Source organism: Zosterops lateralis (assembly GCF_965231275.1).
Source record: "Zosterops lateralis genome assembly, chromosome: 14".
Lineage (NCBI taxonomy): Eukaryota > Metazoa > Chordata > Aves > Passeriformes > Zosteropidae > Zosterops > Zosterops lateralis.
In genome coordinates this window covers 13,476,960-13,503,237 of record NC_139774.1, presented here as the reverse complement: position 1 = coordinate 13,503,237, position 26,278 = coordinate 13,476,960, and the positions used below count along the sequence as shown (strand labels likewise).

At 41.9% G+C, this 26,278-nt stretch overlaps 1 protein-coding gene across 5 annotated transcripts in view; it reads right to left on the bottom strand.

The window, feature by feature from the left end:
* SGCD (sarcoglycan delta) overlaps positions 1-26,278 on the bottom strand; it is a 302,618-nt gene that overhangs the window by 241,989 nt on the left and 34,351 nt on the right. For 2 of the 5 annotated variants that reach the window (XM_083872019.1, XM_083872023.1), the window contains exon 1: positions 9,398-9,761. The exons of 1 other annotated variant lie outside the window; for it this stretch is intronic. The gene's annotated coding sequence lies outside the window, so the exon portion shown is untranslated. Of the gene's footprint in view, positions 1-3,218; positions 3,363-3,652; positions 3,684-9,397; positions 9,762-26,278 lie in introns of those variants that run through there. 2 more of the 5 variants (XM_083872022.1, XM_083872020.1) reach the window with 2 other exon arrangements.

Here is a 26,278-nt window from a genome sequence, read left to right as displayed (position 1 = left end):
ACAAAGACCACAAGACAGAGCTTTAAAAGAATCTCAGTTTAGTTGCCCTTTAAAGTTTCCTCTGCCTTTTTCTCTTTGGAGTATTAGCAATCGCTGAGACAAATTTCTCATGTGGGTAATTTGATTTTTATCCCCAGAGTGGGTGGAAAGGACTAAGAGGATGATTGCTGTCCTGACCAAAGGAAAGCTGGGAAGAGTTGAACTTCTGCTCCTGGATACACCAGATAAGCAAACACTCAGGGGGAAAAGCCTATTTGCACTGGAGGACAGTGCTGGCATAGAAACAAGGGGGTGCAAACCAGCTGGGAATAAATACCTGCTGGACATCAGACAATGAGGTTCCATTCCAGTTTTCCAGGGGAAGTACCAGGGACAAAAACTGTTCATACTCCTAAAATGCAGTGGGATCAGTTAATGAAAGGGCTCATGTGATGTGATTGCTCATGATGGCAGGAAAATGGACCTACATGACCCAGGAGGTCCCTTCCCAGACATATATTGTCCTGGTGAGGGGTCAGCCTCAATGAGTAAAAAGGACAGGTAATAGTAGACCCGGTGTGAAATTCTGGTGAATTTCCTGAGTTGTGCCCAGAACTGTAGAAAAGGTGCATTTTCAGTCCAGGTACACAAGTGAGGCTACTACAGTTTTATATAAAACCCTACCAAGATACTCTTTTTTACACCATTTGAAAACAATCAATTCAGCCCAGCTAGAAAGCACACAAATCCTAAAAAAAAAAAAAAAAAAAAAAAAAAAAAAAAAAAAAAAAAATTTTTTTTTTTTAAGCTGATGACTTCAGAGACAGGAAATATAGATTTCTGCAAAATTTGGTTCATTCACCTGCTTGTCAAAGGGTTTGGAATCTTGCACCATCAGCAGCAAGATAGCTTGCACTGGATATCAGAGATTTTGAAGACCAGAACAAGCCATTATCTCATTTAATTTGATCAGTCACACAAGGCAGTCTCCCACAGTTCCCCCTGTATTAAAGCTCATACCAACCAAAAGCCTCCCACAAAGTCATTCTCTCTTGCTCTGAGTATATCAAAAGCAAGAAAATGTACAATCAACACACAGTTTGGCTTTCTCTATCCAGAAGTGCCCAACTTTTAATTTTCCTGTCCTTAATTTGGAGCTGTTGGTTATTCACGTGCCTTCCTCCACCAAATTAAAGGCCTGCTATCTGTCCCAGTGATATGCAAAACAGAGCAAAGCCCAGTTCTGCAATTCAGTCTGACAAAGAGAGATAACTTTTCCCTGTCCAACTGGAGCAGCTTCCAAGACTAGTGGAAAGTCACAGTTCTAATTCAGCTACACAAATTTATACCAGTAAGAAATATGACCCACCTAGTCTCAGCAGCAGTTTTCAATAAGGTGCTAAAGGATAATGATTTCCAAGAATATTTATTAATAAAATGCAAATTAGAACAAAGCTGATGTCTAGCACTTACCTCACACTCCTTTTTCTCACCTATCCAGGCTCTGTTCACAGTAATGAAACAAATGTTCGTTCTCATATTTATGCTCTGTTCAAAATTTCTGTGCTTCTCCACACCTCTACTCAGCTGTCTCTGAATGATGGCAACCAGATGAAGATAATATGTTTAAAAATAAATCAGAACAGTGCAGAAATGTTCTTTTGGGTTTGGTTATTATTTTAAGTCTACAAAATGAGTCCCTTTCCTTTGCTTCATCTCCAGTCACCACAGTTAATAAACTGTGCTCTCTCATAAGCAAAGTGATTTCTCTCAGTAGAGAAAGGAGCCTATTTCTGCTTTATAGAGCAAACATTTACACAATCCTTATGGCTCCTAGGATTCCTCACATCACAAGTTTCCTATTTAGAAACCTCCTCCCACATACACACCCCACCAGGCTGTGTCAATGGAAGGGTTTAAAATACAGATTGCCTTCTTCTTTACACAGTCTTGCCCTAACCCTTGCACTCTTCTTAGAGACAAAAGAAATCAGCATTGCTATTTAAGTCACACAGTATGCAACACACTAGAGAAAAACTAGGAATCTTAGCCTTTAAGGGGTGATATGGATTTCCCACAGAGGTGTGAGGTTTAAGTGCGGATGCATCCCACAAGGAAAAGGGAGAACACAGATAAATCTCTGTTGGGGCACTTTAGAGAAAATTACAACTGTAACACAACCTGGAAATCAAACAGCAGTCTGAGGAAAGCCAGCCTCATAACAGGGCACCAAAAATATCAGGAAAATTCAACACAGGCTCTCCCCAAGTCCCTTTTCAGTGCTGTAAGAACACCTAACCCCCAGCAACCAGCAGAAGCCAGTATTTGCAACAACAATTAAAGCACCACTAATTGCAAAGTAATTAACTCCTAGGAACTGTAGGCTTTTTTAGCTGTACAGCAGCATCTCAGGGCAGACACCTGAGCAATCCCCTTCTCACTGCCTGCAGATGAGAACATTCAACACCAGACTGCTGCAAACATCAGTGTATTAAAACTGCCCACTGCAACAGAAATGAGCAATTGCAAAGAGCCTTTGTCAAGCCTCGTGGAGCACTTTCTAACACTCCAACTGCGTCAGAGGAGCTGACCTGCTTGCATTCCAGCAGGAGTTTGGAGCTGACTTCAAGTCGCACGCAGGAGTTAAGAGAATGAAGAGCCGCGCTGGAGTTGTTGTACAAAAGCAGCCAACAGCGAGGTCTGCTTTTGTTAATATAATCATTATATGAAAAAGATGTCAAATGCTGGCTTTTATGCCAGCCGAAACTTCGTCTTGGGAAAAACGCTCTTTGAAAGTTGCAATCACTCCAGCTGCCTTCAAACCAAGCATTTTAGACCAAAAGAATCATTTTAGCTTCCTTTTATTTTCCCCTTCACTCAGAGCCCAATTATTTCCTTGCTATTAGATGATGGTTCCACCTCTCCATTTGCTGTACCCCACCCAGTACCCACAGTTCTCACCACACACCCAACCAGTGCCTCGACTTCCATCCAAACGCATTCTTGAGATACCTCCCCAGACTCCCAGCAGGAATTTCCCCATCCAATATACTGTTCCCACAAGACACCTTCCCAGACTCCCAGCAGGAATTTCCCCGTCCAATATCCAGTTCCCACCAGCTTCTGAAATCCTCTCACTCTACAGCCTCAATCCCTCCTCCTGCTCCCAGTAAGGTTCCTGCTCACAAACTACTCCTTGGCCCAATCTTACATAGAAAGCGTTTAAAATCCAAACTCACCTAAAGCATTTTGATAATAGAAAAGCATCTAGGTGTGGATTATTTTGTACCTAAGTGAAATGCACAGGGAGGTACAGCCAGATGACCCCAAGCATAACTTATCTTTAAGCCAGTGTGACAATCAGAAGAAACAGCACAATCAGAATCCCCCCCTGGCTCTTCCATTAATATGAGACTTTGCCTACAGCAGCCGTGGAAAATTGCACCGAGGTTGAATGGTATTTCCTATCAGCTGTGGGAGTGATACTGAAGGTCACAGCAAAAGCACTGCATCTGCCTCAAATTTTACTCATAGCAGCAGAGGAAGAAACAGCCAAGAAGTTTGTCCAGAAAAGTTTAAAGAAAGCTGCAAGGGATGGAAGAGATCTCCAAAGGAGACTTTAAGCAAGGTGAGGTGTATATAGCAATAAACCCACAGCTCAAAAATCACTCACAAGGCATAAGCACTCAGCTTCTCTCTCCTCCCTGTTAAATCACACTTCCCTCCCACAGATGAGAGCTGTCGGGAGCTCTGCGCCAGCCAGAGGAACAGACTGGGATGAGTGGGGAGAGATTAATTGAAAACTGAGAAAGAGGAGGATGCTCAAGATAGCAAGCAGCAGCTCTGCAGGGCAAACAGGGAAGAGAAACTGTGCTCAAAAAGCAGATTTAGAGAACTGGGTGGCGAATGTCTAGAGTCACTGGGGCTTGGGACTGCAAACAGATTTCCTAATGATGGAAGCAATGAGACACTTCTTCATTTTTTCATTTACCCACACAAGCCTTGCTTCTGGGATGATGAGTCCTCTTTCCCACAGCCTCTGGCTTCCACAGTCCTGAAAACTAGAATTTTCTCTGAGCTTCATTTCTTATCCATAAATCAGAGTAACAATACCATGTCTTGCTCCTGAGGTCTTCCTGCAAGCAATACTTCAACTATTGTGAAAACTATGCAAATAGCACTCAGGTTACTACAAAGGATACCAAGACAGTCACAACAAAAGGCAGATCTAGTTTTAGCATCTTCAGAAGAAATTAAGTCATCTGACACTAAGAATGAAGCATCTTTTTCTTCTTCAAACTAAGAAAGTCACACAACTTCAAATATGTGCCAAGAGAACAGTTCTCATAGGTTAGGAAAAGAGAATGTGTAAATAACTAACAAAATTCACTGGCACCAGCCCAGACAGAACCAGACCTGCCACTGCTTGCTCTGTCCTGAGAGGTGGGACCCACAGGGACTCTTGATGGATACCACAGATCTAAGAATAATGAACATGCAGTGCCCATTGCCTCTCTTGACTGCTTTAAAGCAGTTCCTCCAGTTTAACCCAGAAGGGTCCTCACACCCCATTTAAAACAACTCACACGTGTCTTTACAGTAGATAATTCTTCTCTTTTAAAGAGGGAAGTAAATTAAACTCTGAACCCTAATCACATTAATAGCCCCGCCTGACACTATAAATCACCAATGCAGCATTTTGTTCATGCCCATAAATTACTGACACCATGCCCTCCTGCAGAAGATTCCTTCTCCTTAAAAGCATATTAATATGTTTGCACCCAGTCTCCTTTTTAAATACACTGGCTCACACTGTCAGCTTTCCTAGTGCTCTAGGCACCAATTTCAAATTTCATAATCAATGATATCATTTTCCTTCACGGCAGTAATTTGATTACTGCTCTTGGGTGTGACAGGCATTTGTGACCATTTCTTCCTGTCTTCATCTGAAACTCCTAATCTTCCTTCCCTCCCTCCTCCCCGCAAAACCTGTGCAAAATTGATAAAATAACATCAATAAATCAAGGCTCTTCCATTTTCCCTGAAGTGACTACATTCCAGATTTCTTCTCTGAAACACAAACAAGGACATAGTTCATCTAGTTCAACAGCTTGACCAAAAGGGGTATAAAATGATGATGATGTTTTGTGGCAGTTATTGCCAGTTTAGTTAATATGACTGACTGCTTTTCCTGTGCAAGCTGTCTCTTCTAGATTACCCTATCTTTGAAATAATCACCACTACCACCTAACATTTAGTAATAATTTACTCCACAGCAATCAGTATGACAGAGCCTACATCAGCTGAAACAAAATTGCAACATTCTAGGAAAAAAAAATTAATTCACATTTGTTTCTGACAAGTTCAGAGTCCCTGTTGACCAACCTGTACACGGCACTGTTGAAGTACAAATGTTCTAAAGTACATTTAGAACTTTTCATACACTGCATCAAAGGAACAGAGTTCAAACTAAAGTTGCCACTTTCTTCCCACTAATTTCAGCAGTTTTAATGATAGCGAGAACAGGACGCAAAAACCTGTGTATTTGGAACTGTAAGTTCCAAAACACCCTGCAGAAAGATGCCTGTCCATCCCTGAATTTGGCTGATTTCATCCATCACAGAATTCTTAAGGACACTTAAACCCACTTCCATTTCCACAAACATCTGGAGAGATTGAAGTGGAATGCAGCCAATAGCACCTACTGCATTTTCTTTCAGGGAAAGTGGTTTTTTTCCAGGTTAACTGATTTCTCTCTACCCCCCATTAATACAAAGCCTTCGAGAGGTAGGCTGGGGATCACACACATATTCCCTTAGCCAGGGCTGAGTAAAACAGAACTTCTTTGATTTTTTCCCCATCATGTGTAATATTTTGGTGAGATAAAATACTGCATGTGTGATATACAGATTTAAACTATGGAAGCTTAGTACAGGTGACCTAATTCAAAAGACAGATTTCCATGAAACAGATAATTCAGGTTTTTTCCTTCTAACTGTTATTCAAGATATTTAAATGTAACTTGTGACCTCAGATTCCATATAGTATTCTGTTTTCCCTTGAAGTATCTCAGAGCAATCAAATATTTTTATGTTGGGCAACCACACTGGCATAAGAATTCCCATTAAACTTTTATCTGCAAACATGATGCAATGGTGCTAATTTACAACTGCAGAAGAGAAAGTCCATGGCTGAGATAAAAGTAAATGGACCACACAAGCAAAAGGATTTTCAACTTTCAGATGCTGCATAAGGGCAAAACAACAACTGTCCAAACTGTCATATTTAATAGTTATTAATTATTTATCCTACAGGAGAAAAATATGTCAAGAGTTTGCTGGGGTGACAGAACCATTAACATGAGGAACCCCTCATGTTTTTTACTCAGAAGAGTTGTTAATCTCTTCCAAGAGTTAAAGCCCAAATGTTCACACATGAATTTTGAAAAGGCTGAAGCAGCAGAACATAACTGAACCAAAACTTTTCTTTGAAAAGAGCAATGCACATTCCTGGAATGAATAATTCCTTCTTGTCTGTTCTGTTAATTCCTTCTTCTTGACATTTGTATTTCTATCATAAATTAGCTGCAATTTTCTTTTCCCACAAGATGAAACCTGTGCTAGTAGACAAGTTCATATTCACTGTGAATTACTGAAGCATCCATGTAACTTTTTTTCTTGCAGATTATTTTCACAGAAATTCCTTTTAAGCAACGTAGAAGCAAATTCTTTTACAATGCCACAGCAGCCATTTGTTTTGCTCTTTCAGGTTCTATTTACTGAGCTAATAAAGACACTCATCAATTAAACATAAAAAGTGATTTCAAATTTAAAATTATTGTTCTGACTTCAAGTTACATACAGGAAGCTCACATGTTGCTTTTGCTCCCAGATGGAGCTGAAAAGAAACAGCAGATCTGACCTACAAAGCTACTTGGAGGAACTACAGCAGAAAAGTGGCAACACATTTTGCTGCTCTTCAAAACCATCTATTGGTTCAGGGTCCCTTTCAGACTGAAAAGATATTACCATTTCTCCTAAGGCAAACGTGTGAGGAATTAAAAAATAAAATAAGAAAATAATATCTCAAACAGTGGTTGGAGAGATACTATTGCAAAAAATCTATATCCACACATCCCTATTTGCCAGCATCACAGTTTGTGGAACAGAGAACAATTCAGTATTTCAAAGGAAGCCAATAACCATCATGAGAGCTCCCATGGGTGACGTTACTTAATCTGCAGCTTCATCTTCCACAGGAAAAAGGAGCCTATGAGGAAAAACTATTTCCATAAACAAGGGTCTTAAAAGCCGAAGAGAAAAAAGGTTTCGGGTGAGTTTCAAAATTCGGGGACTTCTGTTTAACACTCCTGGTCATGCCCTTCCATCCCTCAAAGCTGGGGAATAATTTAAAGCCAACGAAAGCTCAAGACTTTGGGAAATGCAGATCTTGGGGAGCACTATATCCAAAGGGGCCAATAGGAAGAAGAAATTTCTTTATTTTTGCATCAGACTCCCTGTGGCTCTACCAAAGCAGCAGCAGCAGAAACACTCTGCACCTTCCAGAGCACGTGCCCCACAGCACACCTCACATGAGAGACTCCATCCCTGCCAGAACAAATGTTAAAGCAGTTTGTTACTCCTCATCCTCCTCTTTGATCATTTCAAAGCTTTGAACAGTAACAGACTGCTGAGGAGAGAGCTACCAGCACCGACAGGGAGAGAGGATCTGCTACAGCTGATATTGCAGCACACAGAGACAGCGAGCAAAGGATCTCCCAGGGAGGAAAAGCAGAAGGAATTGCTGGCACTTCATCCTACAAGGATCAACAAATCCCACAGACAGACTGCAATTGCATGAAATTGTTCTGCAAAAGGAAATTTGAGAGGAACAGAAGTTACCTGCAATTTCATAGTTCTCACTGAAATGCAACCTACATTTTTAGGAGACTGAGGAAAAAGGGCATTAGTTATGTCTATTTGGAGGACACAGGGAAAGCAAAAAGGGAAGGGAGGAAGATTCTCTTTTTCCAGCTCTGAGACCAGGCAAGTGGCTTAGCTAAATAAACAAAGTCTTCAAAAGTATACTGATAGTATTTTAAAACTATAAGCAAAATCTGCCTTCCATTGGCAATGCTGTAAAACTTGCCTGGAGACTGCACACGGTGGTCTGATCACACTGGCTCCTCAGAGCTGACGCATAAAAGCCAGAGCAATTACTGACAGATGCACTAAAAATTTCTGACTCGCTTTTTGGGGGAACAAGCCATGGATTTGTATTTGGAAGCTATTCCAAAACTGTTAGGAGACATGTAGAATAAACAGCCTTTTGCTCAGCTGCCAACATACCAGCCCAAAAGCTTGATGAGGTGACTTCAGACAGAAACAAAAGGCCTCTGTGTTTGTACCTACTACAGCTTGGGTTAAATTCCCCTCTCTGACACAGAGGATCTCGGTGCCAGGGAACAACAATGAATTCACAGGCCAAAGGCTCACATCTGCTGCTTGGCTTTGAAATCCTTCCTCGCCTTTACAGACTTAGATTGCAAAGGATGCCAGAGCCCAGTGCCACTTGGAGGACCCCACTGACCACCCTGTGGCCACTCAGACCAGCCCAGAGACCTTCATTTCTCAACAGCTTCAGGTTTTGAAGTCCTGCTTCCCATGGTTACATTGCCAATTCAAGACCTGAGTTTCCAGAAATCTCTTGTTGGTGCACATCTGCTGGGATTAGAAGGTTCAAGGTGCCTCCAAATGTTAATCAGGAAAATAGGAAGACAGGTCATTCCACAATCCACAAACACAGAATCACACAAACCACAGAACAGTCTGGGTTGGAAGGTACCATAAAGATCATCACACCTACCATGGCAGGGAAACCTTCTGCTAGACCAGGTTGCTCAAAGCCCCATCCAGCCTGGCTTTGAACACTTCCTTTGTTGGGATAACATGCAGCTTTTCTTACTGGAAAGGAGATTAAGTACAAAACTATCCCCAATGTTAGTCTGTCCAGCAGTTGCTGGCAGAAACGTGTTTCAGCCTCAGTCATTATTTCACCAAACGGAGCACCAGCCTCCACAGCTGAGCGCTTGTCCTTCTCCACAGACTGCTCAGGAGCTCCCTCTGAGATGGAACCAGCAGTTGTAAGGTGTCCCCTCTTCAGGACCAGTAAAACTTAGTTACCAAATGAAACACTGTGAGCAAACATGAGCAGCCTTTCGGCTGTGACAGGAAACCAGACACAGGGTAATTCTTGTCTTTATTCACACATCATAGACTGACTGCAGTGATTTCAAACACTTGCCTTTCTTTCTCTGCAATGCATACCATATCATTACCCCCTGAGAGGCCACTTTACACTTGGCTCTCCTGCCTCCTTTCTCCTGCTTTGTTGTATAAAGTTATATGGAAAATAATACCTAAGTGGCTCCGCATCCTGCAGGGAAGTAGCTTAAAACATCACTCAGTCTTTCTGAAAATTTTCATGCCACTGCAAACAAGAAAAAAAAAAAAGTCAGTCATTATACCTCAAACTTGACAGTTTCTTTTGGATTGAAAACCATAAATTAAGTAAAAAATATTTATTTATTCAAACACATGGGTTTGCTTTCCACCAAAACACTTCTGACAGCTGCAAAGATGACAGTAACCTGTGATACCTGCTCTGCATCACCCTTGTGGCTGTCTTGTTATTTCTGGAAACCCAAAAGGTACCTCCTGAAAAATCAAATCATTCTGTCCTAATTAGAAGCTTCTGAAGACAAACTTCAATTGGGATGTACACTTCCCACACATTAAACACTAATTCAGAAAACAGGAAGCCCTTCTCAGCATGTCCTTCAGATGAGAGCTTGCAGACTTAAAAACATGAGGTTTAAAACCCAAGCTGAAAACTCTGCTGTTTAATAATGAAACACAGCAGTTGCTTTTCAGCTTCTGGAGTTCTTCTAGTAATAAATAAAACCCTGACTGCAGCAAGACAGGTTTTGAGAAGCTTCCTCACAGTCACTAAGTTTTACAGGACAGGAATTTACCCTCTCAATGCAAACGTGGGGGTGATAAACTCCTTCTCCTCTCATACCTGCAATGACAGGAGTGGGATATGACTGCATCAAAGTCATCAGAGTCCCTTTCCAGGGATGACACTCTCTTCTAGTCTGGTGATCAACCACACAATTTGTGAACAATCAGGTCGAAATACCTCAAGTGCCACAGGCTCCCTGTGTTCATCTTTGTTGGTGGAAAAACAGGAATATTAACTGGGCTGGTTGAGCTTTTCTGCAGCAAACCTCTCACTGCTTAAAAGCACCTCACAGTCAAGGTCATCCTAAACAATGCAGGTGCATTACTGCTGGACAAGCAGAAGTGCATGGAGGGGAAGTGAACAGTCCAGATCCTGTTACTCTTCTCTGATCATCTAACACTGCTTATAATGCTAATCTGATCATTTATTAGGGATGTGAGATAATGTTCATTCTTGCTAGGCAAGGCAAGGACTACCAGCAGCCAATACATTAAATTAAGAGCTATTAATAACTTAATTTCCAAAGGCAGTTAGTATTTTCATTTGTGGCAAAAATTGAGTCACTTGGTACGCTTTTCTGTGAAAACAGAACTTGTCTGGAGTAGGCTAGGAACTATGTATGACCCCATTTGGGCTCTAAATTAGTGATGCAAACTTTTCAGGGCAGATATCCAGTGATTCGAGATCAACAATCTGACATTATTTTTGCCTGTGTGCTACCGAAAGCCAAAACAGGCTCTGAGGCTCTTTGACAGTGTGTGTGTTTTAGGCAGCGAAAGCGCCGTGCCCTGAAACCAACAACACTAATGGTTACATCACATCAGCACACAGTTCCTTAGAAACACTTGCACTCTCAATTTTCACCTACTTAAAGGGAAGTGACAAGGCTGTAAGTCTCACAATCAAAGCACTGGTTCATCACATGAGGATGATTTATTTTTTTCACCTTCTGTACAAGTGCTTAATAAGGCAACTCCAACATGTACTTTTATTTAATTAAACAATCTCCTGGTAACAGAAGACCTCTTTAAAACACTGTGTTGCTTCTAGCAGCATGCAGCTGAAGTTGCACAAACTACTGCATCACCCTGTGTTACTTTCTGACGTGGTGAAATTTGGCAGAAATCTGCTGAGTCCTGTTTATTTACACCAAAAGGTGGCTGATCCACATAGTTTCAAGCTTTCAAAACGAGACATAAAAATATATTTGATATGCCCCACCTGAGGAACATCTGAGGCCAACTGTTGTCACTGGGGCAGCAAATCTCCTCCCAGTCCAGTCCAGCACCAGAGGGGTCCCTTTGGTTTCCCCAGCCCTGTTTCGCAGGAAGCAGCAACTGCTTCATTAAGGGCTTTAATCACTTAAAAACTGCTAGAAGTAGCAAAGGGGGAAAGCATGCAAGTTCCTCTCTTAAATGTAATTAACGTGTGATGTTCTACTCTTGACTAGAACCACACAGGTAGAACTCGAAGTTTCAAGGCTCTCCTTGTCCTGATGCCTCAGATCATTCCAGCTGAAAACTCTGTTGTTTACCCTTTAACTTTTAACTGAGAGGCCCTGAAATGCAATCAATGCTCACTTCTGAAACCCTACAATTTTAATTACCATTTTCAGAAACCCTCTATCACATGTTTTATGTACAATCAATGCTGACCCATAAAGGGAAAGCACTCTCACATTTTGGTATACAAGAAGTTTGCTCTTTAAGAAGAAAACAATCAATTACTGATCATCCAACTGCCTCTGTGTGCATATCTATTGCTCTTCTGTTAACGCAGATTAGACATTATTATGTCCCAAGAAAGCAAAAAAATGTTATAAAATTCCACTTCTAATTTGATTTCAGTACAAGATTTTATTTATGTTATTACTTAGTGTGGTAGATTTTAATTTTTTTTTTAAACCTACACAAAGCATTGTAGCAGCTAAGGTGGCAAAAAATAATTAAATCTTGCAACACCACATTTTGATCAATGTCTTCTGACACTGCTTCCTTCTAAATCATCCTTAATATGCTGAGATCTGAATGCATGTTGACACATCAAGATACCATTGTGTGAGAGTTGTCATGCATTGAAAGAAATCTCTTCCTATACGTAACCCTGGTTTTAATATGTTGTAGCAGATCACACCATAAGAAGCTTGTCATGCCCAGATTTTGTGTTTGAGTGTTGCTTTTTATTTCATCTGAGGTGGGGGATCATCAATCTGCAGTGTTTTCAAAGAGACATTACAAAGGATCAGTGAGAAAATTACTGGCTTTAAACACACAAGAACAATGCTTTCCTAATTAGCATGCATAAATAAGAGGCACAAAAAGCCCAGTGACAGACACTGAGAGAAAAGATGTGCCGGGACATCTACGTTCTTTAGTTTTAGTTCATCAGGGATAGGTTGATAAAAACGCTGAAGAAAAAGCCTTCTTTAAATTTCTGTTCAACATCATTAGTTGAATTAGAAAAAGCAGTGTATTTGTACATAAATTGGTGTCATCGGGTACATCTCAGCCAACCTGCTGAAATCAACAGCATTTACACTGGCCACTCAGAAAAATGAGCTAATTGGTTTATATTTGGAGCTGAAGATTTGAACACAGTAAGCCCAACTTCTTCTTATTTCCTCTTCAAAGGTCCTGAAACTGTACATCACATGCAGGTGTATCTGGCAGCAGGCTAAAGAACAGCCTTCCTGGGGTAACATGTAAACCAGAGATTTGCACAAATATGTGCAGCTAACCCTGGAAACAGAAAGGATGTGTAAGTACATGCTATGGACACCACACTGAGCACAAAAGGTGCACAACTCCTATTACTTAAAAAAAATCAGGTCACAAAAGCTAGTGTATTCTCAAAAACAAACATGTTTCATAGTAAATACTGCAGTATTTTTTGAAGCCCAAATGATATCTATCAGTGTTTAAAGTCCCATTACTCTCCATCCCTAGGAAGTCATCAAGTACAGCTCAACCAAAGGAGGAGAAAAAGTCATTTCTCATCAGAAAAGAAAGAAGAAAAAGGAAAAGAGAGATGAGCAAGTTTCCCCTTTTGAAGGAAGTGTAAGAGTGAAGAGAGGGCAGCAATGGGGTCTTGGGGCAGCCTGATCAGCAGGCAGGCACCAGCTCCAGCCAGGAAAGGAGCAGAGCACTCCTGAGCCTGGCTTGGCTCTGCAGGAATATTCCACTCTTTACCTTCTCCAGCACTGAACCTTGCATGTTAATCCCTAGAATCCTCCTTATTTAATAAATGCATTAAAGTCTATTGATTTTCAGTGACTATGAAAGGTCAAGTCAAAACAAAGCAGGAACATTTTGCAATGCACGGGGTTGCAAAGAGGAAAAAATTCCTGATGAGAGTAAGTGGTTACTGCGCAGATTGAAAAGAAACTTCAGCCAGTCAAATTCATGTGTAGACACATGGATGTAAGCAGAGAGTAATTCCACTTGGGCCAAAACTTCAAGCAATACTCTCTTCTCAATACTCAATGTGGTTTTATTTGTGAGCTTTTATTTGCATGCTCAGGAGACAAATTTTAATCTCAAAACCTCAGCCATTATTAGTATTTGTTTAAAGGCCAGGAAAGGCTGCTCTAATCTTTCATTGTGACCTCCTGTTCAATACACACTAGAAGATGGAAGCCAAAAGCTTTGCCACCCATCTCACAGGGGAGGAGGGATGAAAAGTGATCCTCTGCCATACTCAGGGTATCCCAGGTCAAAACAGGCAATGACAGGGAAATGAGAAGCAAGTATGTGCCTATTTTTTAATATCTGTGATATGAAATCTTTCATACAAACTAATTTATGGAACAGTCACATTTCCTTTTCCCAAACTTTCTCATTCCACCCAAACCTACCCACAATGAAAAATGATGCTGTGATTAGAGGCATGCTTAATTACTTTCCAGCAATAAAATTTTACGAACCAAATTTTTATCCTAGCCTGTGTATTTTCTTATTTATTTTTATATATCCATAAATATGCAAAGCCATTAAGATGATTATTAATTGCAGCAGAATGCAATTAAGTGGCTTTCCACAATGGCAAGTCTTTGAAACTGCAATGTGTATTCACTGTTTTTCCAGCACCTGGCTTCAATTATTTAGCTCTTTGAGGATCTCTGTTATCATGATATAATGAATGTTCTACTTAAATAGCATTGCTACCTGAAAGAAAGAACACTGATCTATTACTACATTAAGCTCAGCCGTGTAGTGAGTTGTGTCATATAATGAAACCTTCACAAAACTGATTACCTGCAGAGCCTCACAATGTTAGCAAGTCACATTCTCTTTTTGGCCACAAAGTTGTCATATTTTCCTTCCCTCAAATAATTCCCCTTTAATCTTTTCTCAGACTTTTACACCAATTTCCAAACTAATATTTTAAAAGGTGCTGATCCAACTCTCCCATGCACGCTGGATGAAAAAGGGTGTGCCTGCAGCAGGGAGAGACCATTTATAAAATTATGGACACCGCACACTATAAAACACCCAAAATCTCGTTAGCAGGCTGCCTTTTCAGGAGTTACTCCTCCAGAAAGGAAAACTCTTTTTGAAGGTCAGCAGCCTGACCTCACTGATGTTTACAGCACTGACTTCCCCAGCAGCCACTTAGAGGATGCTTTCAGCATCTCGCTTCAGTAAGTGGTGGCAGCCCTCATAAAAGGCAGGATATTGTTACAGCTTGCAAGAACTGACATTAACTTTTAGCCTAAGTGGTAAATTTTACTTCCAAAATGATCATTTGCTTTTGAAAGCATGTCCTTATATCATTTTAGCTTCACCTGACCTTACTCCCATTCCCTGCTCCTCTCTGCCACGCCCTCCCGCAGGTGTCAGCACCCACCCCTCCCCTTACACTCCTGTTACAACAACTGAAATGCTCATTTTGGAGCATTTTGCCCAATTATATTGCTGTCCTCTTTATGCACCTTGCTAATGGAGAGGCAAAACTCGTGAGGTGATGAGGAAAGGAAAAGGCACAGCTCCAGGGCAGCACAGAGGCTGCTGAAGTGAGCACTGAGCAAGGCAGCACAAGAGGGGGATGGCTCCCAGGAGGGGATGCAAGGGAGGCAATTGCCAGCCCTGCACAAAGCCAGCAGCAGCAGCAGCAAGGCACAGGCATTTAGCCTGCACCATCCCCACAACGTGACTGCGTGGGAGATGTGAAATGTGGCTCCTAGGAATCTCCTCAAGTCTCTCTGGGGATCTGGCAGAGTTGTATTGGCTTCTGCTCTGGTAACAGTAAAGCCAGCTGAAGGCACACCTGGGGGCTGGGGAGCATTGGACTTCAAAAATTTACAGCATCAGGGGTGGTGCTGCTCCCTGCATGCAAAACACAGCTGGTATTTCTTACAAAAATTCTCAGGCATTTTTCAGTTTCAGCTGAGTAAAAAGCCCTTCTAAAGCAGCTCACCTACCACTAGTTTTCCCTCTGTGAAAAACTGAGATGTTCCTAAAATAGCACCATGTTCTACTGCAGTGCTATCCAAGTTTGATCCTATAATCCCCTCCAAGAGGGGGGACCTTGGCACTGCAGCCCACTGACAGCACAGGAGCCACCCACAGAGCTGCAATTTCAGCAGGAAGGATTTAAGGAGGTGGTTTGGGGAGCCCCGTACGTGCACAGCAGGACAGGGGACTTGTGGTGGTTCACTCTAAATTGAGATGTAAATAAGGGTTTTTTTTCCTTGTTGTTCAAAATATTCTGATGCAGACCCACTACTTGACCTCAGATTATAATTTTAGGGCTGTATCGAAAAAACATCACATTCCAGTCAACCTTTTCCTTATTAAAGCTCCTTGCATTATTCAAGAAGAAAAAAAAAAATTAAACAAGAAGAAAATCTTAAATAAATAATAATAGAAATAAATTCATAGTCCTATCTGCTTGCCCTATTTACTCATTTGCTTCTTGTTTGGGACAGATACCTGTCCCACAGGAACCAGCCCTCAGAAGGGGGAAAAGGCATTCCAGTCATTATTGTATCAGGAGGGAGATCATCCAGGCAAAATGCATGACATGAATAAATGCAGTGACTGGCTAAAAGGAGACAAGTGAATTAGCAGACAACATTCCTGGTGCAACAACTCATTTTTGCTGCGTAATACAAGATACCAAATTTACTTTCCAGCTTGATTTATAACTTCAGAAATAATTCAGCAATTAACTATAAACTGGCAAGTATGTTTTACTAGCAGCCAAGATTTTAATTTAAAAAGAAAGTAAACTTAACACAAAGTTCTCAAAGTACTTTGGGAAATAAGGATCTAGTAAGAGGTTAATATAGTTAAATTTTTTTTGCATTGACATATGAAAATTTAACACATTAGAAAAGAACTAAGCTGAAACTGAATGCTTTAATCAAACTCTGGTGACATCATTTTTGCTGAAACAATTTGGAAAATCAGAGAGATTAAAGCTGAGATCCATTAGTAAAATGGCAAGTGAATACAAACATAATGTCTGCAATTTCTGCTGATTGAATTTTGAAAACCTACAAGATTAAAACTAAGGCCTACTTACAAGATGGCAAGTGAGCACAAAGTTACTACTCTTCAAATCACAGAACTTTTATATGAAAATAATCAATGAGAAATCTCATTAAAGCTGCTTTTCACATTCATCAGATTATTTGGTAAAGATGCTAATAAAATTAAATCCCTCCCAGTGCGATAATATGAAACAAATATAAAATTATCCAGATGACAAAAAAACCCTCCACATTCCAAGATACCAGTCAAAACCCAGAATCAAACTTGTAATGCAATTCAACAAAGTATTATTAAATTAGGCCCAACTGTGGAAAAAGAGACTCTGTCCCCAGTGCTGGCTGTTCCATACCCTGGCAGGCCGGGATGCTGCTGGGAAATCAGCCAGGCTGATTACTGTTATAAGAAATCTTTTATTTGGCTCTTCAAACAGCTGATGTCAGCTCCTTCCACTCTTAAAAGAACCCATGTCAGACTGCAAGTAAGAGAACAAACTGAAGGATTACAAGTAGGAATTAAGGAGAAACAAACCTATTAGCCTAGCAGGAGTCCACACAAATTTTTCAGCAGGGCGGTGAGGTATATCAGATGATACAGAGCAAGGGAAAGATGGGGACCTTCCTTTGGGATCATCAGCTCAGGGTGGGAATGGGCCATGGAGGTCTCAAATTCAGCTTCTCCCCCTGCCCACCAGTGCAATAAACCCTAATCCAGACCCCAAACCCCCACCGCAACTCCTGCTTCCCTTTTGCCTTACTGCAGAGCAAAAACCCAAATACACAGCAGTGGGGAGCCTTAACAGCCAGGTACAAATCACCTGGAAAGATCCACCACCTGACAGCCAGGGTGAAAATGTGATCCTGACTTCTCAGCAAGCAAAGGAAAGCAGCTGCTTCAGGCCCCAGAGCAGCAATCAGATCCTCAGTGGTGGAGCCCAAAGCTTACAGCACTGCCTGAACAGCCTTCCTGCTGCCCAGGGATCCTCCTGCTGGCCTCAGACCACAGCAGAAATTTGCAACGAGAGCATATTCTGCAGTTTATAAAGTGCCTGGTAATTCCACCTCTCCCTTCCCTCCAGCCTGAGATTGCGGATTTTATTTTTCTCTGATTCTAATAGCACCGAATTAAGACACAGGTTCTGGCTGGCAGCCTTGAGTGACCTTTTTAAAGGCCTGAAATAGATTTAAACTCAAAGTCCCTGGCAAAGGAAGCCTGGCAGGCTGTTTTTACATGGCCAAACAGGGCTCAGTCACAGCAACACCCCCACAGACCAGATAGGATGAAAAGGGCAAGTCTCTCAAAATATGGCTCTGACTTTGAAATTCAGATGACAGGGCTTCTGTACAGAGGGTATTTGACAGTTCTGTAACACAGCAGCTCTGGTCACCCCTTGAAAAAAATGAATCAAAGTTTCCAAAAAGACAAGGTTTTCTAATTCTGCCTTCATAACTTTGCTGAGGGGGTCCATGGGCCCCAGAGCCTTTAGAGGGAGAAGGAAAATGCGTCAACTCCTGCAGCCCAGAGCTACCAATGTGAGTTTTCTCCTCCTTTTTTTATGCTTAAAGTGCATAATTAAATAGAATGCATCAAATCCAGCCATGAAGCATATAGAACTCAGAGCATACAGCTGAGCACAAAATAATTAGTTATAAAAAAATCAGCTCCCCAGTTGAATAACATAACTGGATTAGGTAACTTTAAATAAAGTCCAGAAGAGGGAGGGTTGATATGATGATTTGCATATTATTACCCAAGTTAAACTTGGAGATCCTGCAGCATGCAGCAGAGAGGAGCAGGGACCAGCACGGGTGTCACCAGGCAGTGCTGTGCCTGTCAGACCCCACATGGCACCTCTGCTCCATCCCTGCTCCACCTCTGCTCCACTGCTGCAAATTCACAGTCATTTGAGGACATTAAATATTCAGGGGAACATAAAACATCCAAGTGAATCACTACCCTATGCAGAACGCCCCCAGGGATTTCTCATCTCCTGACTTGTCTGTTTAAGCCACGAAGGAAGATGAAGAAGGCCAACAAATAGGCTGAGGAAGGCGTGGGCAGCTGGGGAAAGGAGCACCATGTCCTGGGCATGGTGCTTCTCTATCACAGTTTGAGGGCTGCACACTGGCTGGCTGTGCCCTGTGGTGATATCATGGAGTTCTTGGCAGGCATGGAATAAAGAGAGTGGCTCTTGCTTGGGTTACCAGGCTTTATTGGTGTTCCTGCTGGACCTCGTGGCAAAAGATCAGCTCCTGGCTTTGGGTCCCCGCTTTTTACCTGGATGGGTGGTCCTCCAGAATGGGGAACCCAAAAACAATAGCAAGCAAGGGAGAGTGTAACACAGAACAGGGGAACTTAACAGAACAAAAGAAAAAAGTGCTGCCCCCTCACCCAGACCAAATCCTGGGGCTTTTAGCTTAAAATCTTCCAGATCTAACAAGGTGATTGACAGTGTCCCTCAGGGAGGAGACCATCAGAGGGGAAGGGGAAGAGGTACCAGGAAGAAATAATTTTTTAAACAAATATAAAACATAACAAAAACCATACAAAACTTTAGAAAGCCCAATCACACATCACTACACTTCTCTCCAAACACAGAGCAGGGAGTGGGGCGGTCACCTCCCTCTCCCAGTTCTGGCTGGAGCAATTGCACCCAGACACAGGCAGAATTCACCCAGCTGTTTCACAGATCGAGGCATCCAGGAGCTGAACTGGACAACTACAATGAAATAAACCAGGATGTTTCTTTACCTCAAACCTGACACCTTCGCTTTTACTCTGCAATCTTCCCCTTTACCAACCCAAAGTGAGAGTCAGGGAAGCCCTAAAACTAACCTGCAAGGAAAACACTTTAAACCATCACACACCAATAATAGAATGAATTTAATTCCATGCCAGGTAGAGATGAAAGAGGGCAAATATAATGGGAACCTACTGTTTCACACCAGCTTGTGTCAGAGAGAGAGGACTGTGCAGCTGTGTGGGGTATTTACTGCCACTGTGACACCTGAATAAAAACCCTTCACTTACAGGATCACACTGGTTTGGTTATCTTTTAATTTACTGTGTTTTTAAATCACAAACCTCAGTTCTTTTACACCTTACAGCAGCACCAGGTGCACACTGTACACATGTACCTGGTCCCTTGTGGGCTTCCCATCATAAATAAGGTTATTAGAGCAGCTCAGGGCCACACTGCACCAAGCCCTGGCCAAACAAGCAGAATAGCCTCTGTCCTGGGCAGCTCCCCACCTCATCATCTGCTCCTGTTCACATCTATCTCACTTTAACAAGGCAAAATCAGTTCCTATTCCTGTGCCTGCTGCAGCACTGAACATGACATTAGTACCTAACAGCAGCTTTAACTCATTTTGTCTAATTTGAAATCTCAGATTAAAAAAAAAAAAAAAAAAAGTTTTTAAAAAATCCAAGTTTTTAGGAACTTTTGCTTTCAGAAAGTTCCAAAGTGAGTGAGATCCATTTAAAAAACAGAGACAAAAGGGCTAAAGGGCATGCACTGAAAAAAAAATTAATAAATAGAGGCTGTAAGAGAATCGTATGACAAATGTAACTGAAGCCAGCACCACTGAATGAGTAAAAACCATCCAGCAAAAAAGATTGTGTAAGGGTAAAAATGAAGTGTGATAGTCCTGTCACCTTTGGGGCTTCAAGGGATGAGTAATGAAAAGTCCTGGATTAGAGCTCATAGAAAACAGGGCTGAAAGGGACCTCCAGAGGTTATCTAGTCCATCTCCACACCCCAAGGCAGGAGCAGCTCTACAGGTATCACTGCTGACAGATGTTTTTCTAACATATTCTTAAAGACCTGCAATGATGGAGCTGCCACAGCCCCCATAAGCAATCTAATGGCATATTTCATCCTAGAAAGTTTTTGTCACAGAAGTAAATCTCACTTGCTGCAATTGAAGCCCATCCTCTCTCACCCCATGGACAAGGAGAGTTTTCCCTTCTCTGTGCAGGAGAAAAAGGCAGGAATGTCATGACAGATTCAATCACTGATTTCTAATTTTTGCCAGTGCTGCTCCCTCTACTCCATTTGCTTTGTAATTCTGATTTTTTGGAATGCATACTGAAAGTAATGTGGTAACAGGATAGAAATCTTAATCTGTTCTGTCTACAAATGGTTAGTCTTGAACACAGGAGGATGTGGACCTGTTGGAGTCAGTCCAGAGGAGATGATCACAGGGTTGGAGCACCTCTGCTGTGAAAACAGGCTGACAGTGTGGAGGTTGTTCAACCTGGAGAAGAGAAGGCTTTGTGGAGACTTTCAAACCCTTTCCAGTACCTAAAGGGACTCAGGGAGCTGGAGAGGGACTTTGGAAAAGGGCAAATAGTGATGGGGCAAGGTGAAATGGCTTTCAATTGAGAGAGGACAGGTTTAGTTCAAAAGAAAATAATCCTTCCCTGTGAGGGTGGGGAGGCCCTGGCACAGGGTGCCCAGAGAAGCTCTGGCTGCCCCACAGAGAAGCTGTGGAACCCTGGAAGTGATCAGGGCCAGGTTGGACAGGGCTTGGAGCAACCTGGGATAGTGGGAGGTGTCCCTGTGCATGGCCTGGGAGTTGGAATAAGATGAGCTTTAAGATCCCTTTCAGCCCAAACCATTTTCTGGCTCTGTGTGGATCCCCTCTTCTCTGTAAAGATGACAGAAGAACCATGATTCTTCCTCCCATGACCACAGAGCTGGTAATTCTGTGAGGATATTGAGTCCAGCAATTCTCATCTCTCTGACCCTTTCCCCTTCAGGTCACAACCTCCTGCCAGTAGACAATGCTAAAAAATGGGAAGGAGGGGAAAAATAAACAAAAGAGAGAAGCAGCTGTTGACCAAGTTTTCAAGGGACAAGGCTCTAGGTAAACACAGGAAAAAAAAAGCCAAGTTCTCCAGTTAACTGTTGGCTTGATGCAGATACTGCCTGGGAAATTATAATGGACTGTGTCATACAGGATCTCTGGTTTGACCTGCAATATTATGGCATTAAGTATGAGTCATGCAGGCTTTTGAGAGCAAGGAAGCAGGAGCTGGTGAAAGATATATTTTCTTAATAAACACAAAATTATAAGCCAGTACTTTCTGGATATTTATACAAGACAGTAACACCGCAGGAATAGAAGCTGTGGGGGTCTTTATATTTGTTTGGTGAGCTTTCTTTGTGCACTCAAATCCAAAGCTCCACACCTTCAGGCTGTTTTCCCCAAATACGTAGGCAAGCATCCTTTCTAGGATGAGAGGTCAGATTTTTGCTTTATCACACCACTCTGACAGCTAAGGTATTTCTAAAAACCACTAAATATCTTGGAATTCATAACATCACTACAAGCACTACCAACAGGAGACTTCCTAAGGGTATCTCTGACTCAAACAGTACTTTTTTGTTGTTGTTTATTAATCCAATGACCTGCTCTGTTTCCTAATGCCAATTAAATATCCAAGAAAAGAGATGAAGGAGGGATGTAAAAGTTGTTACTCTTCCCTTATGCCTTCCAGCCAAAAGCTTGTCCCCTTTTCTGAGCCTTTTATAGTCTAGGCAGGTCTCACCAGCATCACCAGCCAAGGGAGAGCTCTTGCCTAAGGAACTGTCTGCCCAAACTCCTCAATTTATTAGAGCTCACAGACATCAGGGAGCAAAGAGGTGCAGTCAGTAAAGATAAGTTGCAGAAGAAAGAAAACAAAACCCCTTCATTATACACACAAGCCTTGACTGCAGAATTGAAAGTTATGCAAAACGAAGGGCCCTGATTAATCATTAATTATATCATGTATCTCTTAAAAGCCGAACATTCGCTTTACCAACCTGAAAGTCACAGCCAAGATGATGTGGTCACTCAATCCCACAGCTTCAAAGGACACAGTAACAAGTTTTCCCCCTTCTGGATCAGTTCCCTCCTCTGATCTCTTTAGGTACATTGACTTATTGCAATTAGGAATACACACTTAGCTGAATCGAAACTAATGGACCTACATAAAAGAAGTGCCTGGCTTTCTAAGAAATCCCAATGCCAAACTCCTTAGTAAGGAAAAATTTCCATTCAAAGTAATGGGAATACAAAACACTTTAGTCTTGGCCCTTTGGGATGGATTTTTAGAAGAAAGCTCCTTCTATTTCATTACCAAAGCAAGTAGCCAGACTTGGCTAAGTAGTAACTCCCATGCTCAGGAGGTGCTAAGCTCTTACAAAACATGCAAAAGAAAATGGGTTTAAATGTGCTGCCGTATCTGCGGTGTTCCAATGACTGATCTTGAGTCTTCTGGGGAAAAAAGGGGAGGAAGGAAACAAAAACCAAACTGTACTTGTAGTCTGATTTCCTTGCTTCAAAGTGGACTTCTTTCACCCATGCAAAAATCAGACCTGCCCTACTGTTCCACTGTTCCAGCTAAGAAAAAGAGATCAAATGCCATTGCCATGAAGACATCCATGGGAGCTTGCATCCTACTCATCAAAAATTTAATTGGATATTGACATGCTCAAAATTAGATGTTGTTTTAAAAATAATTAAAAAACCCCAAAACACAAGACTCCTGCCATGTTCTCTGAGCTCTTTTCAGTCAAGACTTGCCTTTGAGTCAAACATGTCTCTTAATTAACAACTAGTCTTTCAGAAATTAACGAAGAAAAGCAGTACTAAAGGCTATGGATGTTACAAAGAGAAACAAGAATAATGTTGTTAGCTTTTTGCTATGCTAGATGAGACATTACTGTGCCAGAGGCACAAGTAATGGAAATGTACTTTTATATAAATCTCCTTTCTTTGCTTGGATTATTTTAAATGACTTCACTACAGTGTATATTAACCTAGCCACCAACCTTCCTGCAGTCAGCCTTCTTTTTACAGTTTATTAGGAACAACCACCGTGGAATAGCCAAAGGATGGTGAATATCATCACACTCTCCCTTTGTTTGTAAAACACACGGAATGGCCGTGCAAGAAACTGAACAAAAAACAAATTCTGGGAGGCAAATCTTCTGTCCCTGTCACCATGTATTCAACCCTTTGCATCAGATGTGATTTTCAGCAGCTCCCTTGGACTTGGCCAGGGGTTGCAATAGACAACCACCTGAGAACTTCAGCTGTTTTCTCCCCCTCTCCGCCCTGAATTCTGAAAAAATGCCTTTTTTCAGAAGCTGGAGCCCACGATGTGACTGGCCAAGCTAAAACAGATCAGGGGTCAAGTCAGACACACACTGTATTTCTCAAAAAACGTCTTTTACTATTCCGTCCTGATTTTACCTATTTGTTCCTACTCCATCCCAAAGCTGTGCCCAACACTGAACAAACATACATTTACACTGCTACAGGGGTAAATATTGCATTTCCTTGTCTATTAAGGTTACACATTGAGAGGCTTCACTCCCTTTGAAAAGCACAACTGTGTGAACACCCGACAATATTCAAAACCAAGAGCTAAATATCTTATCACTTTCTCTTCCAGTATGTTGCATTCAACACTTTTCCTAATTTTCCTGCCCTAGAGCACAGATAGCAGCATCCTACTTACTCTGTGAGGGTACAGGGGAAGTTCAGCATTTAGCAATGGTGAGAAAATTGGTTTAGATCCCTGAGGGAAGGTGCTATAGAAGTGCTTTCAATTCAGTTGTAATTCAATCCAGTTTGCTGGAGCTGAAAGAAAACAAAACACTTTCCAAGTTAAAGGGAAAGGCAGCATTTATTTTATTTTTATATGTGTATGTACATACATAGGCACACACATGTACAGAAAAATTGTTTCATATAAACATGTATTTATGTATGTTTGGATAATGTGTTTGATTTTTGTGTGTTGCCATATATATACACACATCTACACCTACAAACCCACACAAAGCCTTAAAATTTTAGGAAGTGAAATTTCTAAGGAGAGGACTAGAAGGATATGGTTATCATAAGGCAAGTTCTGCCAGGCATACAGAACCATACACTGTATGGAAAAGAATAGTTAAAGGCATTTTCTTCTCCATCATATTTTTTTTTTTCTCAGGATATGAACAAAACAAAATCAAAGCAATTAAATCATTACCTTGAGGGAAAAAAAAACCCAGTAATTGTGCTTAATCCTCTGAGTTGCTATAATGAATGCACCTAATTTACTTTGACTAAGAGAAAAGTATTTTTTTTTCCTCCAAAGCTGACAGAGGTCGAATCCAAAGAAACCAAAGTAACTCCCACAAAGTACTTTCCTCAAAAGAGAGGAAAGGAGTAGCCCATGGTGTGTAATTATCTGAAGGCAAACAACCAGGAAGGCCCATTGCAAAGTGCACCTGTGATTTATAATGCTGGAAGAGCTCCCAAAGGGGAGAGCCTGCAACAAGTGCTCTCCCCATCTTTATCTGCAAAAGGCAAATTGCAGGGTGGGGAGATGGGTTCTCCCATTTAAATTCTGCAGCATCCCTATTTTGTCCCTGGAAGTTCAGCTCACAGCATGGAAACTCTCCAGCTACACTAAACAAGGCAGAAGAACTGGTTCAGACAGGCAAATTACATATCTGCTCCTCTCTGACCCTCCAGCACCTTGCAAAAATTGGGTGGATGAAAGAACCGCTGCCAGCACAGCTCCCTGAGCGCCTCAGCCTTGGCAGAATTATAGGGGCAACTTCACACATGGATGAACTGTTCTGGAACAATCTTTCTAATGCAGCTGACACAAATAGGCTTTCCTCCAATACCAGGGAAGCGTGTCCCACATGTTTGTTTCTCTTGTAGGATTCCTGCCGAGAGCTCAGCGACATTTCTGGAGGGGAGTTTCTGGCCAGGAGTGGTGCAGGGGTCAGTTAAATCTTGGGAAAACGTGAGTGGTGTCATGGTTTGAAAGCAAAATGAGTGAGAGGCTCCAAGTCAGAAATATAATTTAATAATAAGAAAGGAAAAAAGGTAAAATAAAATAAATGCAATCATACAAAAGACCACTGGCAGAGTCAGAATACGACCTCAGCAGGGTGGTGCAAGCAGTCCAGGTGAGGTGCTTTTCCTGAAGCACTGATTCTGTAGAAAGGTCTTGTAACTCTGGTCCTCTGGGAATCCTGTGGGTAAGGGCTGCCTGTACTGTCCCAAATCCCAGATTATATCCGGGGGGAATGTTTGGCTCCTCCCACTGGGTGGAGCATCTCCCAATGGGATGGTATCTTTCTGAGTTATGAAGTGGGTCCTTGATGGCCCATTAAACAGAGACAGCTCCCAGAGGGAGTTACCTGTGAGTCATGGGCAAGGCATTGATGGGCCATGAGCAGAAGAGCCCAAAGGCAGGGGGCCTGGGGAAACACTGCCCCACTTGGTTTAACAGGTCATGAAGATGGTGATAGAATAAATACTTTGTGCACATCCTACACTACAACCCAGGACAAGTGAGTGGGGAGTATCCAGAACCAATTTCCAGGCAAGACTCTCTCAAGGGCAGTCCTGTAGAGATGTGGGCACGTTTTTGTGGGATACCAAAGAGCTGAGGAAGCAAGAGATGTGTTTGTCTCTGGGAGAGATTGCTGAGCTAGGACCTTTCCAGAATTCTTGGTTTAACATTTCAACACTCAGTGATGCACGTTTCCTCAGTGATAAAGACAAGTATTTTCACCAGTTTTTACATACACCAACTAAACACATATTCCCTGGTTTCAGAGCAAAATGGTGTCAGTGCTCACACCCAGGAATTCAGGAAAGGACAGGGCAGATGTAAAGTAAGGGCAAAGGATGGCAAAGGTCAGTCTCGGAGATCAAAAGCAAAGGTGCCATAGGGAAAATCTCTGCTCAATCCCTGAGACCCCAGCACTCTGCACTGAG